This window comes from Moschus berezovskii, chromosome 14 (genome assembly GCF_049115385.1).
Source record: "Moschus berezovskii isolate FMDL1 chromosome 14, NW_MosBer_1.0, whole genome shotgun sequence".
Lineage (NCBI taxonomy): Eukaryota > Metazoa > Chordata > Mammalia > Artiodactyla > Moschidae > Moschus > Moschus berezovskii.
This window is the reverse complement of record NC_142473.1, coordinates 79,225,492-79,249,259: the sequence shown is the minus strand read 5'-3', so window position 1 is coordinate 79,249,259 and position 23,768 is coordinate 79,225,492. Positions and strand designations below refer to the sequence as shown.

At 51.9% G+C, this 23,768-nt stretch overlaps 1 protein-coding gene across 5 annotated transcripts in view; it reads right to left on the bottom strand.

Moving 5' to 3' along the window:
- The window catches only part of TSPAN18 (tetraspanin 18), a 207,213-nt gene that overhangs the window by 65,789 nt on the left and 117,656 nt on the right, over positions 1-23,768 (bottom strand). For 3 of the 5 annotated variants that reach the window (XM_055423891.2, XM_055423892.2, XM_055423896.2), the window contains one exon: positions 3,692-3,831. The exons of the other annotated variants lie outside the window; for them this stretch is intronic. The gene's annotated coding sequence lies outside the window, so the exon portion shown is untranslated. The remainder of the gene's footprint in view (positions 1-3,691; positions 3,832-23,768) is intronic. 5 annotated transcript variants of the gene reach the window in all.

Here is a 23,768-nt window from a genome sequence, read left to right as displayed (position 1 = left end):
TCCAATATTCTGGAGAATTCCATGGACTGTATATAGTTCATGGGGTCTCAAAGAGTCGGATACAACTGAGCGACTTTCACTTTCAAGTGGTAGCTCAAATAGTGTGGTGGTTACTAGGGAACACAAGGACTCAATTTAGGACGCCCTTGCTTTCTGGACAATGCTTTCGGAAAGTGAAGCGCCACCTGCAGAGTGTGTGTGTGTGAGTGTGTTTGTGTGTGTGTGTGTGTGCGTGCATGTGTGTGCGTGCGTGTGCGTGTGCGTTGAGTGTGTGTGCGTGCGTGTGAGTGTGTGTGCGTGTGTGCGTGTGTGTGTGAAAGGCTTTCAGATACCTGATCCAGTGAAGCCGAGTGCATCTGTCAGAGAGAAGCTACCGGGTGCTGTGAGCCACAGGAAGGGTCTGCTCAGGACAAATCAGCCCCACCCCCTGCACGGCACCAGTAGGGAGCACCTGTTGCTGTGCCTGCTCAGCATCCCTTCCTCCTTCTTCTGAAAATAGCACCCGGGTTTCCGCTTTGTGGTACCAGCCCTCTCACACTTTCAGGCTGAATCGTTCCACCCACAACACACGCACACACCCCTCCAAACACAGACCACTCAACACTGGCCTAGTCTGGTCAATGAGCACATTCTCTCCTTCAGTGATTGGTCAGAGGTGGTCATGTGACCCAAGACCGGCCAATAAGCTCCGACTCTGGGACTTTCCGTATTCCCTGCAGCCGACCTTCACTTCTGGCCCGTCACTGGTTCTTCTGACCTGGGCAGCAGCTCTAGCCTTCCCCTCAGACCCAAGGACGGGGCACAGGCCAGCAGCCTGTGGGGCTTACCCGAACCCCAGCCTTCCCAGCTGTCTGGCCCAACCTAGGGTTGTGTTTTGGCTGATCTAGTGAGATCTCTCCAACCTGGGCTCTAATTCACTCCTGGGAAATAGAAGCTCTCCTTTCAGTGGGCTTGCAATGAACAGGATGTCAGCCTGGAACTGCTGGCCGCTGCCTTATGCCACGTGGGGAGTGCTTACTAGGGACTGAATCCCACAAGGAAGGAAGCAGAGGGTACAGACCTGGGCATCTCTTGAACCTTGGACACCAATAAACAGGCCCCAGATTGCCACGATATTGGAAAACAAAACAAACAAAAAATAATGAATACGTTGTGTATCTTCTTGCTTTATCAGGTTTGAAATGAATGTTGGCTCCCAAATGATGCAGCACTGACCTCAGTTCAGGCTTTGCCTGGCTTCCCCGGTGGCTCAGACAGTAAAGAATCTGTCTGATAACACAGGACACCCGGATTCAATCTCTGGGTCGGAAAGGTTCCCTGGAGAAGGAAATGGCAACCCACTCCAGTATTCTTGTCTGGAGAGTTCCATGGACAGAGGAGCCTGGGCGGGCTCTAGTCCGTGGAGTTGCAAGGAGTCAGACACGACTGAGAAACTAATACTTCGCTTATCACCCCACCCCACCACACCACCCTGTGTCCGCTGCCCCACCTAGGGGGCTCGTTTGGCTGATCTAATGAGACGCCTCCAACCTAGACTCAAATCCATTCACTCCGCCCCCATCCCTCCTTGTTCTGTTCACTGAACTTTAGTTCTGCTGCGAAAAACAGATGCCACGCAGTGAATGAGGGCCCTCCTGAGCTTGGGGTGGGAAGAGTCACCCCATGGCTTCGGCCTGTGCCTCAAAGAGACCTGCTGAGGGCAGAGGCAGCGGGGCATGACTGGACTCAGTAGTCAAGCAGGTGGGGACAGTTCCTCGATCTCCGACCTGCTGCATCATCTTGGGCAAGCTGCTCTCTCTGTCGCAGGATCCTCAGCTTTAAGTGGGGATCATAGCGCTATGTACCTGACAGAAGGACAAAAATCTACAAAACTGCCAGCACCAGTTGGTGGTGATGAGATGGCGCAAAAGGAGCTCTCACTCGCTGCTGGTGGGGAGGCAAAGGGAAACAGCCACTGTGGGAGACAGCTTGGCCGTTCCTTAAACAGCGAGATACACTCTAACTGTACAATTCAGCAATCATGCTCCGACACATTCACCCAACTGACCGAAAAGTTATGTCCACACAAAAACCTGCAGATGAATGTTTATAGTAGCTTTATTCATAATCACCCCAAACTGGAAATAACCAAAATTTCTTTCAACAGATGAATGGATAAACAAATTGTGGTGCCTTCTGTGGAATATTATTCAGTGATAAAAATGAAAGAGCCATCAAGTCATGAAAAGACATGGAGGAATGCATATTGCAAAGTGAAAGAAGCCAGTCTGATAACGGTACCTACTATATGATTCCATTATATGACATTCTGGAAACGGAACAAAGCAAAGAAGGCAGTAAAAGGATCACCGGTTTCTGGGGCTGCGGAAGAAGGCATGGAGGATGAAAAAAAGGGGGAAATCATATCATCCGGCAAGGCAGAGGGTCCCTCAGTATCCACTGCCCCTCCTTTCTCTTTAATAGAATTATAACTGGGCAGATAATCCCCCAGATTAAAGACACTAACTCCCAGCCTCCCTTGCAGCTAACTGTGCCACAGGACTCCATTCCAGCCAATGCGGCCTGAGAGGAAGTGATGTGTGTACCCTCTTAAAGGAAGGGGCACCGTCTCAACCTCTTCCGATCTCTTCCTTCTTGCCGACCAGAATGGAGAGACTGCCCCAGGCCGTCATGGGTCATGTAGCCGAGCGATGGGTACAACCACAGGACACAAGGAAGTTGGGTCCCTAATGTTTTTGTGTCAAAGGATCCCTTTAGCTTAGAAATTTCCTTAGAGAAAAATCAACCTGTCTCTTGCTTAAGGAACTTTAGTTTGCATTTTTATCACATACAACCAAGTGATTATCCTTATAAGTGCAAGGACCCTCAAGAATTACCCTGAGGATCCTGCATAATATAGGTAAAACAGCTTCAGTCACACATTCATTCATTCAGCAAATAACAGCCAGTTTACTCTGCTGGCTTCCCCTGGTGGCTCAGGCGGTAAAGCGTCTGCCTGCAGTGCAGGAGACCTGGGTTCGATCCCTGGGTTGAGAAGATCCCCTGGAGAAGGAAATGGCAACCCACTCCAGTACTCCTGTCTGGGAAATCCCATGGATGGAGGAGCCTGGTAGGCTACAGTCCATGGGGTCACAAAGAGTTGGACACGACTAAGCGACTTCATTTTCACTTTCTTACTCTGCTGGGATCTGGGGGTTCAACTAGGAATGAGACAGAGGAACCCCTGTCCTCTGGAGTCCATATTCTATTGCAGGAGACAGATAAGGACTCAACATGAGGATGAGTTAATTACAGATTGTCACAAGTACAGTCATGCTATTAGTAACAGCTAATGCTTACTGCGTTCTAAGCTTACTACATGTCCTGTTCTAAGGGCTTTTTATATATTACTTCATTTTATCTTCACCACAAACCCAAGAGAGGGGTACTGTTGCTTTCTCATTTGACTGAGGAGGAAGCAGAGTTACAGAAAGGTTGAGAAACCTGCCCAAGGTCACACAGCTAGTAACTGGTGACTCAGGATTGGAACCCAACTCTGTTCGACTTTAAAGCCTTAACCACTGGGCTCTCCTGCTAATGGAGGGAATACAACAAGACACAGTGATAAAGAATGATTAGGGTGTCCTCCGACGGCTGCTGTTAGCAGCAACAAAAACCAGCAAAAGCTGCTGAACACCGCGAGCTCCCTTACCTGGGTAGCCGGTGTTGAGAAGTCTGGAAAAAGATTGTGCCCACGTGTTTAGAGTTCAAATGCAAAGGGTTCACGTTGCTTTGATGACAGTGTCGGAAGGTCTGGTCCCTGCAAGCCCCGGATGTCAAGGAGATGCCCACCTATGAGAGACAAGCAGAACCGGTCACGATTCCCCCACTGCTAGTGGGGGACCCCATCAGCTCACACTGCTCAAGGTCTGCTTGTTTAAAATGCACTCCGGGACCTGAGGAGAGAGTGCGAAGGGCGGCTGGCAGGCGGGAGCCTGGGCCTGGGCCTCAGGATTGGGGAGTCACCCTCTAGGTCCCGGCTGAACTTGCCTGCAAACAATTCCAAGATGCAAAGATATGCGTACACCTGTGTGTGTGCGTCCTGAATAGAAATACGCAAGCGTCACGCCCACTGTGTCTAGCACAGCGCCCTTTGCAGAGCGGGAGGCTTGATGAATGTCTCCTGATTTGCTTTGATGTGAAACATCATTTTATATGTCTGAGTGAGTGGGAGGAAACAGAGTTCATGAGCGTTGGTGGAGAGCGTTTATTTCCTCGTGTGAAAATACACTCCTGGGATGCTCCATCCAGCCAGACCAATATCCTCATTTTACCAATGGAGAGACCCCCCCACCCAGAGAGGGGCAGCGACTTGCCCAAAGTCACAGAGCAAGTTGGTGGCAGAGTGAAGCCGAAACCGCAGGTTTCACCAAATCCATGGCTGGGTGCTCTCTCCCAGGCCACGCCCTCCCTTGTGGTTGTCAGACGGGCACCCCCTGGAGCAGCGTGGGCACAGGCTCTGCTAACGGCCTGACAGATGAATGCTGCTCACAGGCCTGAAGGGAGAGTGGTTCTCTGACTGCGTCCAAGCCTGGACAAGCTATGGGAGATAGTGCTCAGGGTGGCTGGGAGCGTGGGCTTGCAGGCAAATGGACCTCCGTCACATGTCAGGGCAACATCTCTCCAGGAGTCAGAGACCCTGGGGAAGCAGGCGTCCTCTCAGAGAGTCAGCCTCCTAGTCTGCAGAACAAGAAAACAAGTAGCGTCTCTCTTGAAGGATTGCAGGGAGTGAAAATGACTCTCCTAAGTCTGTGGGGCCACGGCAGAGCATTTGGCTTATAGCCATCACTCCAAAAAGCTAGGGAGGCGACCCAGAGCAGGGTCTGTGAGAGTCGGAGCATTGGACTTGGGAGGTACCTTGTGCCCTTGGCAAGTCCTTAGACAAAAAATCTCTGGATGTTACCGGTGATTCGTGTCTCAGCTCCCACTGTCCGTCCCCGTCTCCCCCTTCACAGCCCAGCGTGCGGCCGGAGCCCAGTGTACCTGCCTCTCCCTGCTGGCGGCAACTCCCCACCTACCCACGGGCTCCCCACACCCCAGCCCACATTTCCCCAGCCAGCAAAATGCAAATGTCATTAGCACTCTGCAAGCTGCTGAGCTAATGTCACCAGACGGCACATGAGAACTGGGAGGGCTGGAGGGTGGGGGGCGAATTCCCCAGGAGGGTGGCGTTCTCAGCGTTTCCCAATAAGGGCATGATGAGGAGCCAAATGGATGGCTGCAGGAGCGAGGTGACAGTGGAGACCCTTCTGGCAGCCTCTCTGCAGCTGTGACTTTTCCCAGGTTCACCATGGCCGCCTGTGGTCCCTGCTTCAACCCCCATCTGGATGATGGATGTGTCTCAGCCTCTCTGGGCCTCCACCTCCTCCCCCAACTGATGAAGCAGCTCATAGGCGGAACACTCAACCTCCACCCTCTCATTTCCATCGCAGCCCATGCTCCCTAAAACCTGATGAGAGAAGTAGACCACCCCCTCAATTTGTTTGGCAGTGAGGCGGGGGGCGTCCTCTCTCCCAGGAGGAGGTGGCAGCCTTGGACCCCTTGGATCCGCAGGCAGGAGTTCTGGGTTCCAGCCCCAACACGGAACTAGCTTGCCCTGAGCACTCAGGGACATCCTCCCCTTTGTGGGGTTCCTAGCTTCTCTAGTTGTGAAAGGGGGTGTCAGACTCACCACTAATCCCAACAATCTCTCCAAGTCAGCTCTAACCACCACCACCCACCCCACCTCAAACAACTCACAGGCAGAGATGCCAATGTAAGTTTCCTTCTCTCTTTTTTTTGGCTGTGCTGCATGCTTGCGGAATCTTAATTCCTTGACCAGGGATCAAACCCGTGCCCCCTGCAGTGGAAGTTCAGAGTCTCAAACCCTGGACCACTGTGGAAGCCCGAGGTTCCTCCTCCTCTAATGCCCTTATGATGCTGGCACTGATGGACATCAGCAGGCACATTAAAGCTTCCTGGAGGAGAGGGCAGGTGTGTGTGTGTGTGTGTGCAGATGAGAGAGAGCACCGTGGGCAGGGTGCCCGGGTGAGTGAAGGCATGGGGAGACCTAGTGGGGGGAGGGGAAGGACTTGGAGCCAAAGCTGCCCATGAGGTGGTTGGAAAATGAGATGGAAGAGTCCTGTGGTCAGTGCTTTCCACACAAGTTCCCCTTTAATCCTAACATTCCTAGCTTTCCCAATTTATTGATGAGAAACTGAGGCTCAGAGAGGTTAAGTAATGAGCAGAGACACAGAGTTGTTAAAACAGCACCAATTGCATTTGAACTCCAGAGCTGATTTAAGGGCAGAAGTTCTTGACTGCTGTGGGATGCTGCTGTCTAGACTGTTTAAAATAGAAGGACCACTAGAGAAATTCGGGAGCCTTTGTGTCACATAACACATGCAAGGAGTGGGGGAGTTGCATGTGTGAATGTGTGGACATTGTAAACGTGGGTGGGTCACTGGTGAATGAAGGTGCTGCCTGAAGCCGGGGCCCAGAAATGCCGAATGGAGAGGACACGGCCGAGTGGCCAACGGGGCTGGGGAGTGGCCAGGTAGAGTGCCCGGGCCACCCCATGGTGGCCCCCGAAGCCCTGCTCTGCTGGCTATGAGTTGGGCCTGTGCTCACAGGCCCTGCCATGCGGCCTGGCCCACATCACTTATCCCCAGATCCCATGCTCCCCTGACTGCCGCCCAGGAGGGTGGCATGTCCTGCCCTTGGCCGCTTTCTTGGCTCGGTGTCCTCCATGGCCCCTGGGGCTGCCTGCCCCAGTTGGGGGCAGAGCCTGCAGGCAGAGCCTGGTAGACACCTGGCGCTGCTGCCAGCGAGCGGGGAAGCCAGCAGGTGGTGGCACCTTGCACTGCGGACCAGCAGACCTGGATTCCAGCCACTAGCCACTGGCTGTTGTGATCGCAGCTGCAGCCTGCCTCTCTGAGCCTCTCAGGGACCCCCGCACTGAGCTGCTAAGACGACCACCTAAGGGAAAAGGCCTGCAAACCATAACGTTCCGTGCCCACAGAGAGGGCTGTGGTTCGAAATCTAGTGCCCAAGGCAACCCAGGAAGTAGTAGAGAGTCCCCGAGGGAGCAATGACTGGGAGTCCAGCCAAGGCCTTTATGTTAAGTCCCCCTGCCCCCTCCCCTGGGCCTCAGTTTCCCCACCCATAAAGCAGAGGGTCTTCAGGCTTGGATATGGAGGAGTGCTTTGCCCCTCCACGTCTGCTGTTCACACCATGATTCGCTGTTAAGGTCACGGCTGGATTTCACTTGTCAGAAACAAGAGGGCTCTTCATGCAGCAGTAAGCTGAGTAACCGGGGCCCAAGATGGGGAAGTTTCGACAGGTGGAGACAGGTTTCATGGTTGCATGTTCCAGTCACTGACCAAGAAGGAGTGACTCTGAGCAGACAGAAGGAAGTGCGTAGGAATGGAGGGAAGCAGAGTTGCTGGAAGCCCATAGAACTTGGACAGACTCTCTCGCCAAGTTTGCACTGGGCTGGCCCTGGTTCTATTTCCTGGAGACCTCAAAGGACAGGAGCATTAATGGCGAGCATTAATAGAGCACCGGCTGTGTACTGGGACTCTGGGAGCCCCAGGTGAGGTACCAACTCTGCCTTCAAAAGAGCTCCTGTTACAGGGAAGAGTGACCATGCCCAGGTCTCCATACGTCAAAGTGGCTTCGGGGGGCTCATCACTGCTTTCAGTTCAGAAGACGGAGGGGCCCCTTCCTGCTTGGGCCCCTGGGAAGACTTCCTGGAGGAGGAGACAGATTTGAATGCATGGCGATGAGGGCACGGTGGGCAAAGGGACCAGGGTGAGCAAAGGCAGGGAGGCGCTCCAGTGAGGTGGGTATTCAGGACTAGAGGCAAGGCTGTCCATAGGGGTAGAATGAGAAATGAGACAGGAAGGGGCTGGATGATTTAGGTCCTTGAATGCAGGACCAAGGACAGTGAACTCTTTTCAAAGGCAGTGGGGAGCCACTGAAGGTCATAGAGCAGAAACATGCTTCAGGAGGTTGACAAGAGCTAGGAAACCAGGCAAGGGGAAACAGATGGTGAGAGGATGGAAGGAGTGTGGGCAGGGCCTGATGGTGGGGATGGAGGTGGATGAGGGGTTGCTGGAGGGGAGGGGAGGGGGGGTACTGAAACTGGCAGGTTAGGGAGGTAACACAGGTGCGTGTAGGGGGTGATGATTGGGTTAGGACAAGTTGGGTCTGCATCCCAGCTCTGTCTCTGTCCCCATGCATTCTCTCAGGCAAGTCAGTTTACCTCGCTGGGCCTCAGGTGCCTCCCCTCTAAACTGAAAAAAATACAGAGATGTGGACTTCAACCAGATAATCTATAAGAGGTATTCCGAACAAACTAAGTGATTGTTGCATGCTTGCTTTCTCAAAGGTAAACATTTATTGCTTTTATTAATCAGTGGTGACCTTCCCCTAATACAAATGAAGACACTGAAGTTCAAGGTCAAAGGAGCGGCTGGAATTGGCAGTGTTGGGCCTCAAATCACAGGAGAAGCAAATTATGAGCAAATAAATGTGGGATGACTCAGAGAAGAGTCTTGATTTTAAAATATTGCTAAAGAAAAGGGCTGTTTTATGACTTTTGTGCCGTGTGCTTATTAAACCCAAGCTATAAATGTGAACTAATAAGTAAAATGAGTTAAGTTAATGAAAAAAATCAACCTTCAGGATGGATCCATATTACCTAATGGCAGTCCATAAACATAAACATAAAATTTTAAAATACAAGAATGAATTGCAATACCCAGCAGCTCAAGGAATCTGCAATTTCTCTGCCTTAAAAATAAAAGCTATTGATTTTAGCTTGGGTTCTCATTGCTCATGAGTGAGCCTTTGAGAAGTCATAAAGGAAGGAATTATTTCCAATTGTTTACCCACTAAGGATCATATGTATTGAATTTAAATTGTCTCTGATTCCTAATTAGTACAAACCAAATTAGAATCCAAGTACAGCAGATCTGGAAAGGCCCCTGGAGACATGTAAGCTCAGTGTTCTTTGTTTTACAGATCTGGAACCTGAGGGACAGAGAAGGAGAACTAGTTGCCCAAGATCACATAGCAGGTAGGGGTAGGAGGATCCAGGCTAGAACCCCAGGATCCAGGCACTGGATACAGCATCATCTGGGATCAGATTATTAAATCCAGGGTGTGCAGGGCTGCTACCTGAGCCTTAGACCTGGTGGGTCCTTTAATAAAAACTTTCTCCTAGCTCTGGGGAAAAGCAATCTGCCCAAGAAAGGCCCCTCAAAGCCCAACCCATCCAATACTGATAGCAAAGGGTGTTAGCACGTCTCTGTTTGGAACCCTTGAGTCCCTGTGCCCACCCAGCTAGCCAGGCAGCTCAGCCAGGAAAGAGACACACGGGGGGCCTGGGGTTCTGTTCTGAGAGTGGCTGCAGGTTGGCATAGCCCAGGCCCAGGCCGGTCCCTCCCCATGTGCCAGTGAGCTGGGGGCACAAAGGCCTGTTGTACCGTGGGGAGGGGAGGGGTGGCTTAACTCAGCCAGGCTCTCTCTCTTTCTCTCTCTCTCACACACACACCCACACACAGACCCACAGGGACGAAGGAGCTTTGCATGTGGCCCAGGCACGCATGCGTGCACGCATGTATATTAAGCTTCAGCCCACACTTGATTATGAAGCAGATGTTTAATTACTACCTGAGTGTTATTAATCAACACGATTAATACACAACCCATACCACATAATTACTTTGCAATTACACCAAAACGAAATATTTTATTGCCGAGGGTTTGATAATTAGCTGGCCTCACCAAAGGACAGGTATGACGGGCAGCGATTTTTCTTCTCTCCTTCCTTTTCCTTCCTCCCCTGCCCTCTCATTGATATTCTGGGCTGATGTCCCCACCAGGCAGAGTGAGGAGCCCAGGCAGGCTACCGGCCTCCTCCCTGCAGTGCTTCTTCTGCACTGACACTGGTTTTAATGTGATCCTCATTCGTCCTGCGGAGAAGGAAATGGCAACCCACTCCAGTACTCTTGCCTAGAGAATCCCGTGGGCAGAGGAGCCTGGTGGGCTGCTGTCCATGGGGTCGCACAGAGTCGGACACACTAAAGCGACTTAGCATGCATGCATGCATTGGAGAAGGAAATGGCAACCCACTCCCAGATTCTTGCCAGGAGAATCCCAGGGACAGAGGAGCCTGGTCAGCTGCTGTCTGTGGGGTCACAGAGTCGGACACGACTGAAGCGCCTTGGCAGCAGCAGCATTCGTCCTGGTCGTCTCCGCTCAGCTCTCCAGCTTGGAAATCCATGTCCTTGGCAAAAACGACGCCGGCCTCCCACCGGCCTGTGGATCGAGAGGCAGCGACCGGTAGGGGTTACCTGGGGGTGCTCTGCAGGCAGCTGCCTAGAGCCGAATCTTAGCTCTACCAGTTACTCACACTGTGTCACCTCTGTTGAGTTAACCATGCCTCAGTTTCCCCAAGTGCAAGATGGAAACGCAACAGTCGTTACTTCAGAGGTGTCTTGTATTGCATATGATAGAAAACATAAAGCATTTAGCACAGAGCCTGGCACAGAGTCACGCTCCAGTAATATCTATTATAACTACTGCTAAGTCACTTCAGTCGTGTCCAACTCTGTGTGACCCCATAGACGGAAGCCCACCAGGCTCCCCCGTCCCTGGGATTCTCCAGGCAAAAACACTGGAGTGGGTTGCCATTTCCTTCTCCAATGTGTGAAAGTGAAAAGTGAAAGTGAAGTCGCTCAGTCGTGTCCGACCCTTAGCGACCCCACAGACTGCAGCCTACCAGGCTCCTCCATCCGTGGGATTTTCCAGGCAAGAGTACTGGAGTGGCTTGCCATTGCCTTCTCCGATAACTACGACTATTATTTGGGCTTCCCTGGTGGCTCACATGCTGCTGCTGCTGCTGCTGCTAAGTCACTTCAGTCGTGTCCAACTCTGTGTGACCCCATAGACGGAAACCCACCAGGCTCCCCCGACCCTGGGATTCTCCAGGCAAGAACACTGGAGTGGGTTGCCATTTCCTTCTCCAAGGTGTGAAAGTGGAAAGTGAAAAGTGAAAGCGAAGTCGCTCAGTCGTGTCTGACCCTTAGTGACCCCATGGACTGCAGCCTACCAGGCTCTTCCATCTATGGGATTTTCTAGGCAAGAGTACTGGAGTGGCTTGCCATTGCCTTCTCCGGGCTCACATGCTAAACCTCTGCAATGCGGGAGACAAGGGTTCAAGCCCTGGGTTGGGAAGATCCCCTGGAGAAGGGACTGGCTCACCACTCCAGTATTCTTGCCTGGAGAATTCCATGGACAGAGGAACCTGGCGGGCTATAATCCATGGGGTCACAAAGAATCAGACACGACTGAACTACTAACGCATAGCTATTATTCACCCAGAAATGGCCTCTCCAGGATTCCTCCCAATCAGAGAGTCTCCCAAACATTCAGGCTTTTGAATTCCGCTCTCTATCCCTCACTTAGAGCTCGGTCCCATCTATTAGGAAGCATCTTCCCACCTTGCCCTCTCCCCTCTGCCAGCCACCTCCATGGGCCCCACTCCCCCAATCCAAGCCTTCACCCTTTCTCTCCTGGTCCACGGCCATTAGCCTCCACGCCATCTCCCCCTGCCCTCCCCTTATTCCATCCTCCACTGGGCAGGGAGACAGGTCCTCAGGGAGCAGAGCTTGGACCGTGCCACTCTCCTGCTCAACAACTGTCTAACTCACTATTGCCTAGCCACCTGCCCTCGCTGGACGATCCCAAAGCTCCAAATTCCATCACTGCTTGGTTGCATGAGCACCTAAGCTTCTGAGGATGAATGAAGGAACGACTGTCTTGCAGGGTCTGACAGGCATCCACACCCACCAAGCTGGGATGCCCCAGAGCATTTTATGAGCCTGCATATCGCCATGGACCCAGGTTTATCTTGGAATTTGGGGTTTATTCCTCACTGGTTATTTCCCCTCCCTTCTCCCCCCCACAAAAATCTTCAAACCAGCTGCATTTAAGAAGGATTCAGGACTTCTCTGGAGACCCAGCGGTTAAGACTCTGTGCTTCCACCACAGGGGGAACGGGTTCAATCCCTGGTTGGGAAACTGAGATCCTGCATACCACATAGTGTGGAAAAAGGAAGTACAGGCAAACAAAAACCCAGAAACAAATAAAACCCGCCACATCCATAAAGAAAAAAATAACAATCCATATTTTCAGGTACAGAAACCACAGGTCCGGCTGAGCAGAGACTGTATCAGGAACCTCTAATGCAGGGGCCAGTGCGTGGTCTGCTCGAGGGGCGAGTGTAAGGGACACGGTGGCAAACCCAGCACAGATGGCGCACTGGACAGAGCCAAGGGGCAGCGGCGTGCTTGTGCGGGCGCTGGGCTGCTGCGCACCAGGTACCCCTCTCGCTGCACAGACAGGGCCAGCGGGGCCACTTCTCATGTGATTTGACTCCTTCAGTTACAAGAATATCAAGAACTCTGAGTCATTCACTCACCTGAAGTGAGAAGTGAAGTCGCTCAGTCGTGTCCGACTCTTTGCGACCCCATGGAGCATGTAGCCCACCAGGTTCCTCCATCCATGGGGTCTTCCAGGCAAGAATCCTGGAGTGGGGTGCCATTTCCTTCTCCAGGAGATCTTCCCGACCCAGGGACTGAACCCAGGTCTCCCACATTGCGGGCAGACACTTTAGCGTTTGAGCCACCAGGGAGGCGAGAGTTCACTTACTTGGTAAACGTTAAACACCGGGCTCCGGAGTCAGATCACTGGAAGAGTCCTGTCTCTACCTCTGACTAGCGATGTGACTTTGGGGAAATCCCTGAACTTCTCTGAGTTATTAGCCTCAGTTGTTCAGCTACAAAGTTGTGTCCAACTCTTTTCAACCCCATGGGCTGCAGCATGCCAGGCTTCCCTGTCCTTCACTGTCTCCTGGAGTTTGCTCAAACTCATGTCCATTGAGCCGGTGATGCCATCCAACCGTCTCATTCTCTGTTGTCCCCTTCTCTTCCTGCCCTCAATCTTTCCCAGCATCAGGGTCTCTTCCAAAGAGTCAGCTCGTCACATCAGATGGCCAAATTATTGGAGCTTTAGCATCAGTCCTTCCGATGAATATTCAGAATTGATTTCCTTTAGGATTGACTGGTTTGATCTCCTTGCTGTCCAAGGGTTAGCCTCAGTTATTAGCTGCAAAGTGAGGCTAATAATAGCTCCTACCAACAGCATTCTTGTGAGAAGATCATGCACACTCTGATCACATTGTTTGGCATATGGGACGAGCCAGACAGTGTTAGCTATTTTGTTATTATTAGTAAGAATAATGGGGCTTCCCTGGTAGTTCAGATGGTAAAGAATCGGCCTGCAATGCAGGAGACCTGAGTTCGATCCCTGGATCAGGAAGATCCCCTGGAGAAGGAAATGGCAATCCACTCCAGTATTCTTGACTGGAAAATTCCATGGACAGAGGAGCCTGGTAGGCTACAGTAGTCCATGGGGTCACAAGAGTTGGACACGACTTAGTGATTAAACCACAGTAAGAATAGTAAACCCTGAGAACATATAGAAACTCAGTGTCTAAAGCAGAACACGGCATGTAGTTCTAGACCTATGTGTGGAGAAGTTCCTGCAGAATCATTACAACAGAAGGCAGCAAGTGATATTTATCATTCATTTATCCATTCAGCAAACACTCCCGGAGTGCCCACCAAGGGCAGAGGCTGGGAAGTGCTTCAAAGCTTCATTTTAAGGTTACTCACTGCTGTACCTCCAAAGGCTCAGATTGCTGGCCATCCCCAGGTGCTGGATGGAAGGGACGGCAGCATGAATGAAGGTGTGGGAGATAGCTCCTAGATGAGTGGGCTCCGGTCCAAGGAGGAAAGGCAGAGGGTGCAGCCCAGGCGGTGGCTCGGGGCCTTCCCTTGCATGACAGGTGGAAGGAGCAGCCGGTAGGCTGTGCTCTGGCAGAGATGTGAAAGGGGAGAGGAGAGGGAGCCGGTGGTCACGGCTGTGGCGGCAAAGTCTGGGCTAGCAGGGAGCCAAAGGGAATTCGTGGGGGGGCTAGCAGGGAGCCAAAGGGAATTCATGGAGGGGCTGATGGGGGCCACTTCAGGTCCAGGGTTTTCCTTCTTTGTACAAAGTTCAAGCCTTGTTCTTTGGAGCTCTGAAGCCCTCCTCCTGGGAAGCTGATGGGAACGCTTCCAGAGCACATCAGATCGAATATTTGTCTTGCCTGGAATTTACATAAAGCTCCCCGCTCAGCCACAGGGCAAGGCCACAGGGCCAGTGCTCTGGCCACCAGCCTCCACGGATGCAGTACTAACCCAGATGACAAACAGGGGGCATGACCCTCCAGGTAGATGTAGGGAGGGTGTGCAAAGCCAGGGTGCAGTTGTCCTCACCTAGAGCCAGCCGGGCTCAAGGCGGGCACTTGCTCAGCTGTCACGTGAGGGTGGCTGAGCAGGCAGGTCTCCTTCCTCGCCCCGTGGGCCTCCTGGGCCCCCTTCCTCCCCCGACCCACTCTGGCTCTTCACTCACACATACACATACAGACATGCACACACGAACACATAAAGTACACCCACACGCCAAGCACACACGTGCCTTGGGCAAACTCCAAGCAAACTCCAAGGCAAACTCCGGTGTTGGATTAAAGTGATAAGGTCAAAAATATCAAGAACGTTGACCACAAGGCAGAACCCTTGCTCTAGTCTCAGCTCTGGGACAGCCTTGCCGTGTGCCCTGGGCTTCTGTTTTCTCCTCTACGAAACGAGACGTGTGTGCTAAGTCACTTCAGTCGTGTCTGACTCTTTTTGACCCCATGGACTGTGGGGGCTCCTCCGTCTGTGGAATTCTCAAGGCAAGAATGCTGGAGTGGGTTGCCATTTCCTCCTCCAGGGGAATCTTCCCAAACCAGGGACTGAATCAGTGTCTCCTGTGTTTCCTGCACTGGCAGGCAGGCTCTTAGCCACTAGAACAATGATCTTCAATGCTCAAGTGAATGGAAGGGGGTCAAGTCTCTGCAGATGGGCAAGAGTGAGATGAGGAAGAATCTGGAGAGCCTGAGTCCCTGGGGTGACATGCCCTGTACCTGGGAGAAAGCCAGCCAGGTGCTGACAGATTCAACAATCTGGGGCTCTTACAGCTTCACTGGGGGTGGGGGGTAAGGCTAAATTCAAAGGCTGAGCCCACGGTTCATTATGAGATTGGAACCCTTATGTGAACACCTCTAAGCCTCAGTTTCCTCACCTGTAAAATGGGTTCAATGACATTTCTCATTTGTAAAGTTAAACAAGAAGGCACAAGGAGATTGCCCAGCACGGTGTCTGGGCCCACGCAGCCTCAGTAAGTGGGAGCTTTTATTAGTATTACAGTTACAGCTCCAGCCACATCACATCTGGGGGAAACCCCAGCTACAGCTCCCTCACTGGTCTGTGCCGTCCTCAGGTCAGCAGGGACTCTGAGAAGTGGCTGGTCCTCACAGGACAGAGTACAGCCCTCCCAGACCCCTGGTAGGCCCACCCTGAAGTGGGGCTTGCCTTATGACACCTTGGCCACAAGTAAACACGGCTCTGGACTTAACATCAGTTTTCTGGACAAACAGAGGCCACTTCTCAGAGCTCTGGAGAAAGGAACCCACCATTAGGGCTTCTAACCTCCCCTGAAACATGTCCTTTTTATTCATGAGGGGACTGTCTCCACATATTGTTAAATACCAATGAGAATACCTTGGGGCTAACACCTCTGGGGAAATCCCAGTTCTTGGTTGACCCCGATGCTGAAAGCTCCAGCTGTGTTTCTCATTCCTGGAGGAAGGGAGCTAAGAACAATGGCCTTCCCCACTCTTGGCCCTGGGGACAGGGGTTACTAGAGATCACTAGTCCACCTCCCGTCTGGAGGAGGGAAGGAGCTCCCACAGGCGGGGCCAGGCAGGAGAGACTGGTCCTGGGATGGCCTCCATGCAGATGGTGAGAGCAGGAAGCCTGACGCCACCCACCCAACAGGTATTCGGGGGCTATGATGGAGCTGCTGTCCACGTAATATCTGATGTGTCCTCCTGTGGACCCTATGGGGTATTGTGCTCAGATGCTCAGTCGTGTCCGACTCTGCAACCCCATGGACTGTAGCCTGCCAGGCTCCTCTGTCCATGGGATTTTCCAGGCAAGAATACAGGAGTGGGTTGCCATTTCCTCCTCCAGGGTATCTTGCCGACCTAGGAATCGAACCTGTGTCTCTTGCATCTGCTACTTTGGCAGGTGGATTCTTTGCCAATAGCACCACCTGGGAAGCCCATGGAGGGGTCTCTAAATGGAGACCCAGAGAGGTGAGTGATTCCAGTAAGTGGTAGAAAAGGGCTTCACACCTAAGTATGCCAGGCACCACAGTCGGTGTTCTCCAATTCCAGAGTAAGGGATTGCAGGTGTGGGCGTCCTTCCCTGGAGGGCGTGTGAGTGCGTGCCTACTCAGTTGCTTCAGTCATGTCCAATTCTTTGCGACCCCATGGACTGTAGCCTGCCAGGCTCCTTTGTCCATGGGATTCTCCAGGCAAGAACGCTGGAGTGGGTTTCATTGCTCTCCTCCAGCGGATCTTCTCAACACAGAGATCGAACCTGGATCTCCTGCACTGCATGCAGATTCTTTATGGCTGAGCCACTGGGGGAGCCCCCTCGAGGGCGCACTGCTCCCTTGACCGCAGCCACGATGGATGCAAAAGTCTCCACGTGCCCCTTCTCTGGGGGCACTGCTGGCTCTGACTGTTTGGGTCCACATCGCGCAGTTATGCCTGGGAAGCTACAGCCCTGTCCCCATCCCCAGGCATAGCCCGTTGCTCCCGACAGAGCGTGCTGGCCACAGACTCAATGTCATTCACGCCCTGGAGCTCCCCTGGGGTCCAGCCGAGGCTAGAATGCTCTTGAATCCCGTCCCTGCTTAGCTTCTTCTCTGCCTTGTCCTGTTTCTCCCCCTGGTCCTGCGTATCCACCCTTGATAATTCACTTGCACAGCCATCCCTGTTCACGTTCTGCTTTTAGACAACCCAGCCTAAGTCACAAGGAAGACAGACACGGCCCCTGACCTCTTGGGAGTCTGCACCCAGCGGGAGTCAAACCTGAGACACAGACTGAGCATCAAGAGCTTCAGACACGCCGGGCAACTGCTGTTCCCTTCTGACATCACTGAACACCACCAACAACCCAGCCAAGAAGTTTCGTTAGCTCCTACTTGAGAGACGGAGCCGAGGCTCAGAGAGGTTAGCATTTGCCCAGGGTCACTGGCAACTCCTACGTGGCTGTACTTGGATTTGACCTCAGCTCTGCCTGATTGCTGGACCCAGGGCTTGCCTCCCACTCACAGAGAGGACCTGAATACATCTGAGATGGAGGGCAGGGATTCCCAGTGGTTAGGGTTATCCCTGGGGCATGACCCAGAGATGCATGAATAGCTGGCTATTCCCCTCTGCCACCTCCTGGGACAGGCGGCACAAGGATGGCAGCTAGTGGGAGGTAACTTGCCAGCGGATAGGGAGTGTGGGTCACCGGTGACTGCTTCCCTGGTGCGGTCCGGCCCCTTCCCACATCACAAGCCTGGGGGTCTCTCCCTCTCAAACGATTCCCACCCATCAGGCTCTTCCCCACCCCTCCCCCAATTCTTGTTATGTCACAGATCTTGCAGCTCAGCCAGGCAGGTAACAGGCAGAAAATGGGATTTTTTACCTGTTAATTCAGTTTCTGAGCCCCTGCTGCTGGCCAAGCCCGAACAGCTCCATGTCAGGCTCTGAAAGGAGTGGAGGGGGAAGGGGCAGGAGGCAAATGGGGGAAAATTACCCCTGCAGGCAGTGACGGCTCCCCCACCCCCAGGCTCCAGGCATGAATCCGACAGCCAGGCCCCTGAGTGAGGGGCCAGGGCAGGCTAGTCTCCTTGGATCCAAGAGCAGGACGGGGTTCTGGTTCCCAGAGCACCAGCCATCTGCTCACTCTGCCCCATCTTGGAGAGGAAAGGGAAGAATGCCTCAGTCAGCCCACTGCCCAGAGATGCAGCTGAGCCCAGCCCCTCATCCTTCCCGCCCACACCCTTCAGCCCTCTGCAACAGGAGCTCTCCTAATGCACCCTGAGCCCTGGCTACCCTGGGTCCTGGGCTTCATTTAATCCTCAAAAACCCTGTTCCATCGATCTCGTATGAGAAAGCTATCATTATCATCCCCATTTTACAGATGCAGAAATTGAGGTTCAAGGTGATGCAGTATCCCCAACAAGTTCAACATAGAATCACCATGTGTGTGCATGCAAGCTCCGTCGCTCAGTTGTGTCTGACTCTTGAAGACCCCATGGACTTGGGCCTGCCAGGCTCCTCTGTCCATGGAATTCTCCAGGCAAGAATACTGGAGTGGGTTGCCATTCCCTCCTCCAGGGGATCTTCCCGACCCAGGGATGGAACCTGGATCTCTTGCATCGGCAAGAGGATTCTTTACCACTGTGCCACCTCATGACCCAGCGAGTCCACTCCTGGGTCTGTGCCCCAGAGAACTGAAGACAGGACTAAACAGACACGTGTGCCCAAATGCTGACAGCGGCACTATTCACAGTGGTCAAAAGGTGGAAATACCCCAAATGTTCACCAATATTTACATGGATAAACATGGGAACGTGACAGATCCACTCAATGGAATATTATTCTCTCAGAAAAAGGAAGTGCCAATACATGCTATAGTATGGATAGACCTCCAAAACATTATGCTAAGTGAAAGAAATCAGTGCAAAAGGCCATGTGTTGTATGATTCCATTTACATAGAATTTCTGAATAGGTCAGTCCATATACACAGAAAGCAAATTAATGGTTGCCAGAGGCTGCAGGGAGGCACCCTTGATGTGTCTGGGGTTTTCTTTTGGGTGAAGGAAAGGTTCTGGAATGAGATAAAAGCAGTGATTGCATAACACTGTGGACTAAATGCCACTGGGCTGTTACTTTAAAATGGGTAATTTTATGTCATGTGAATTTCACCTCAATTTTCTTTAATGAAATGAAGTTGTAATTATTATTATTATTTTTGGCCATGCCGTGTGGCTTGCAGGATCTTAATTCCCCAACCAGAGATTAAACCTGGGCACCCGCAGTGAAAGCGCTGAGTCCTAATCACAGGACTGCCAGGGAATTCTCTCACCTCAAATTTTTTTAAAAGTTGAGGGAGACTGACAAGGGGGAAGGTGATACAATTCACTGAAGATCAAAGAGCAGGTGCGTGGGGGGCCAAGGCTCCGTCTTGGGTCTTGCAGATGCAGGGCATGCCCTTGGCCACCATCCTCAGCTGCCTGACCTTGCCCTCCCGTCTCTGGCCTTTGCCTCTGTTGTTGCCTCAGCCAGCACGGTCCCTTTTCCCATTTCTGCCCTCAAAATCCTGCCCATCCTTCAAGGGCCTTGGTTAAAAGTCACCGCCTCCATGAAGCCTTCCTGATTTCTCTCCTTGGAGGCCCTGGTCCTGTGCCCCGTCTGGGTGGGTCTTGCCTCCTGCCTCCTGCAGGGTTCGCAGTGCCCAGGCCTCTCCCTGGCTCCCCCACAGCCTGAGGGGGTCATCACACTCACAGGTCCTGGGGAGGGTTAAAGAACATGAATGCCCACGGAGTTCTCCACTCTCGGCTTGGCAGGCAGAGAGTGCTCAATCAATGGTGCTTGTTAACAGGGCCGGGTTCACTGCGAAAGGGCTCGAACCTGCTGGCTCATCTCTGCTTCCCTGGCACAGGCCCTGCTCCCAGCGGAACTCCTCAAACAATTGTGGAATGCAAGGGGAGAGACAGAAAACTCCCGGACAATCAGGCACTTCCCTACCTGTCCTCCCGCTGGGCAGGAAGCCTGTCTTGGTTCACAGTTTATAATAAATGCAACTCCATTTCCTCCCGGCCGTGTTGGCCCAGCACGCACACACCCGGAGTGGCTGTTTCTGCTGAATGCCTGGGGCTCCTGGGACCAGCCAGGCCCCGACTGAGTCCTGATGTTTTGTTTCCCGAGGTATCTCCAGCCACAGCTTCTGCAGATCAGGACAAATCAGTTCTGGCCTCTGAACATGAGCTTGCTAATGACTGTTGCCCTGCTTATTTCACTGGCTTAACTAATGAATATGCAATAAGACATTCATCATGGAAGCACTTTCTAAACTAAACGAATTATATACATTTAAGGTATTGGCATTAAGAATAAGCCCAAACACCAGGCCGTGCCAACCTTTTCAAGATGCTTTTGGAAGCTTTTGTGAATCTGCAATGGAATGTGAATTTAGTTAAAGATGCCAAGAAATTCACTTCAAATAAAACAAGGCGGCCAAATTAGAAAGCCCTCACTCCAGGAAAGGCAAAGAGATATGCACCTCCTTGATCTTTCTCTCCACTTGGCTGTTGATGGCAAGACAGGCTAAGGGTGGGGGTGGGGGTAGGAGGTGGAGGGGACCACTGCCTCTCCAATTAACACTCAAAACAGAAAGAGGCAGCTTGGGACCAGAGAAGTTCAGCCCAGACACTTGCCAACTCTGAGATGGTGGGCCAGTTCCTTAAATACCTTATCGTCAGGGGGTGTGGGGGCCTGGAGAGATGGGGTGATGATGTTCACCTCCCTGAGTGGTGATGAGCATCAGCAAAGATGAGACGGACGTGCAGAGCACGTGGATGGGCACAGTGGAAGCCCTGCATAGTACTTATTCTTCCTTCCCAAACGATGCCCAGACACCATTTAGAGAGTAAGAAGAAAAAAGCCGTAGACTGAAAGCTGTATTATACATATGTATGACAGAGGACTTGTATCCAGACTATGTAAAGGATGCCTACAGATCAGTAAGAAAATAACCCAGTCGAAATTGGGTGAAAGATCTGAAAAGATAACTCTCCAAAGATATTGACATAGCTTATAAGTACATGAAAAGGTGCTCAGCATCATTACTGCCAGGGAAATGCTAATAAAAACCACAGTATCTCATTGTGGTACTGAGATAATGACCCACTGGTTGACTAAAATTGAACAGAGGGATGACATCAAGCACGGGTGAGGAGATAGACTAGAACATTCATACACGGTTAGCAGGACTTTCACATGGCACAACCATCCTCTTTGGTCCTGTCTATTAAAGTCAAACACATGACAATTCAGCATTTCCACTCCCAGTTACACACCCAAGAGAAAAGTCTGCATGCACAGACTTTTCTGTGCCCACAAAATGACCCGGATCACAAAATATTTGTTGCAGTTCTATTTATAAGCACCCCAAATGGGACACAACTTGATGCCAACACAGAAAAACAGATGCATCAGTTGTAATACACATACATATATGTATATATGTGTGTGTGCTGTGCTAAGTTGCTTCATATGTATGGTGGTGGTGGCTTAGTCGCTAAGTTGTGTCTGACTCTTTGCGACCCTATGGATTGTAGCCCACCAGGCTCCTCTGTCCATGGGATTTCCCAGGCAAGAATACTGGAGTGGGTTTTCATTTTCTTCTCCAGGGGATCTTCCCAACCCAGGGACAGAGCCCTCATCTCCCACATTGCAGGCAGATTCTTTTACTGACGAGCCACCAAGGAAGCATATGTGTGTGTGTGTGTCTGTGTGTGTAATGGACTATTACACAACAGGTGAAAAAGAACGACTGCCATGTGCAACAACATGGAAGGGTCATGCTCACTGCTGAACGAAAGAAGCCAGGCCTGGAGGAGCTCCAGGAGCTGTATGATTCCATTTATATGAAGTTCAAGAACCAGAGCAACAGCTTGACTGTGACTGAAGCCAGAACAGTAGGTACCTGGAGGTAAGCGGGGCTGAGGAAAGGAGGGTGTCAACGGGGCTGGGACACAGCATCGCCTCTGGGCTGGTGGGATGGGCGCCTGCCAACCTCCCTGGCCTTGGCTTGAGCTTCTCCTTCATCTGTCACGAGGCCATATGATAGTCTTCGCCCCAGGCATCCCCACTCAAATCCATTCCTGCCCCCGGGCCATTGCACATCTTACCATCTCAAACAGGAACCCTCATCTCCCCAGTTCTGCATGGCCAGGCTTCACCTCCAGTTTGGTCTGCATGGTGGTTCTGTTCTGTTCTGTTCAGTCACTCAGTCGTGTCCGACTCTTTGCGACCCCGTGGACTGTAGCCTACCAGGCTTCTCCGTCCATGGGATTCTCCAGGCAAGAATACTGGAGTGGGTTACCATTTCCTTCTCCAGGGGATCTTCCCGACCCAGGGATCGAACCCGGGTCTCCCGCATTGGAGGCAGACGCTTTAACCTCTGAGCCACCAGGGAAGCCCCGCATGGTGGTTACTTGGTCCATAAAAGAGTCACTGAGCTGTATACGGGAGATGGATATATTTCACTGTATATGTATTATCCCTAAAAGGATTTTTATTTTTAAATTCCCAGAAGATTGATCTTCCCTGGTGATCCAGTGGCTTAGACTCCACACTCCCAATGCAGGGAGCCCAACGCAGGGTTCGATCCCTGGTCAGGGAACTAGATCTCACGTGCTATAACTAAAGACCCTGCATGCCGCAGCAAAGGTAGAAGGTCCCACATGCCGCATCGAAGACCTAGTGCAGAGAAATAAATAAATAACCCGAGGATCCACCGGACCCAGCCATCCCTAAGGCATGTCAGCGCTATCATTTTATGATTCTCAGAGCCTGGAGAACGATTCTTAGGGTCTGATGCTAGAATCTGAAGGTGGGATGTTCATTTTACTCTTTCTCTTCCCTTTCACTTGCTGAGAGAGGCCCCTTCTCTGGCTCGCTCTCCCTCCCTGACTCTATGTAAGTCAGTCGGCCACTCCTGGCCTCATCACCACCATCTGCAAAAAAGAGAGGGTCGTGCTGCCAGGACTCCCCTCCAAGAGGGAGAAACACGGTCATGCATGGGAAATGCTCGAGCGTCACAGAGCAAAAATGCTAACTGCATTCCCAGAATTGCTAGCAGATGTCTCTTTGCATGGGGTCAAGTACATTCAGGCAGGATTGTGATTACTACAGCGAGGGTGTGGTTTAAAACTCAAACTTGGCCCATGTGTGTTTCTTCGGTGTCGAGGGATCTAGAGATGGTGGCCATGGAACAAAAGTCATCGTGGGAAATGGACAGACACCAGTTTGACCTGGGAAAGCACCGATGCTAGCGTGATCCCGCAGGCTATCGGGCCAGGACCTTGGTGGGCTTATCCTTGAAGGAGACAGAGGTAGTTCCTGGGCTGGGGCTTCTGCTGACCTTTCAAAGGAAAGAGAACTGAAGCTGGAGTCTGGGGTCCCGTGTTCCAGGGTTGCTTCTGCCTCCAAATGCTGTATGACGTTGCCCACCAACTGCTCACCTCCAGGGCCTCAGTTTCCCCACTGCACTATACACGGATGGACTAGATCCTATTCAGAGATCCTTTCAGCTAGAACCGTTTGTGTTAGTCGCTCAGTTGTGTCCGACTCTGCGACCCCATGAACTATAGCCCACCAGGCTCCTCTGTCCATGAGATTTTTCAGGCAAGAATACTGGAGTGGGTTGCCATTTCCTTCTCCAGGGAAAATGTTTATGAGCTTGTAAACTGCTTACTTCTTAAAATCAAAATTATACTATGTCCCTCCTTGCTTAAAACCTTATCTACTGCTTCTTATTCAACTTAAAAGTCCAAATCCATGACCAGATCCTCATAGTTAGATCCCTGCCAACCTCCCCAGCCTTGACTTGAACCTCTCTCTCATCTGTCACTAGATCCCAACCATAATGCTCTTCCCTCCAACCTACAACACTCAAATCCATTCCT